Source organism: Mobula hypostoma, chromosome 6 (genome assembly GCF_963921235.1).
Source record: "Mobula hypostoma chromosome 6, sMobHyp1.1, whole genome shotgun sequence".
NCBI classification, from domain to species: Eukaryota; Metazoa; Chordata; class Chondrichthyes; order Myliobatiformes; family Myliobatidae; genus Mobula; species Mobula hypostoma.
Window position 1 is genome coordinate 95,988,954 of NC_086102.1, and position 447 is coordinate 95,989,400.

Below are 447 nucleotides of genomic sequence, written 5' to 3' on the forward strand. Positions count from 1 at the left end.
ACACCCACCCCAGGTTCTACCACTGACCTACACCCAACCCAGGCTCTACCACTCACCGACACCCACCCCAGGTTCTACCACTCACCTACACCCAACCCAGGCTCTACCACTCACCTACACCCACCCCAGGCTCTACCACTCACCTACACCCACCCCAGGCTCTACCACTCACCTACACCCACCCCAGGCTCTACCACTCACCTACACCCACCCCAGGCTCTACCACTCACCTACACCCACCCCAGGCTCTACCACTCACCTACACCCACCCCAGGCTGTAATACTCACCTACACCCACCCCAGGCTTGATCACTCACCTAAACCAACCCCAGGCTCTACCACTCACCTACACCCACCCCAGGTTCGATCACTCACCTACACCCACCCCAGGCTCTACCACTCACCTACACCCACCCCAGGCTGTAATACTCACCTACACCCACCCCA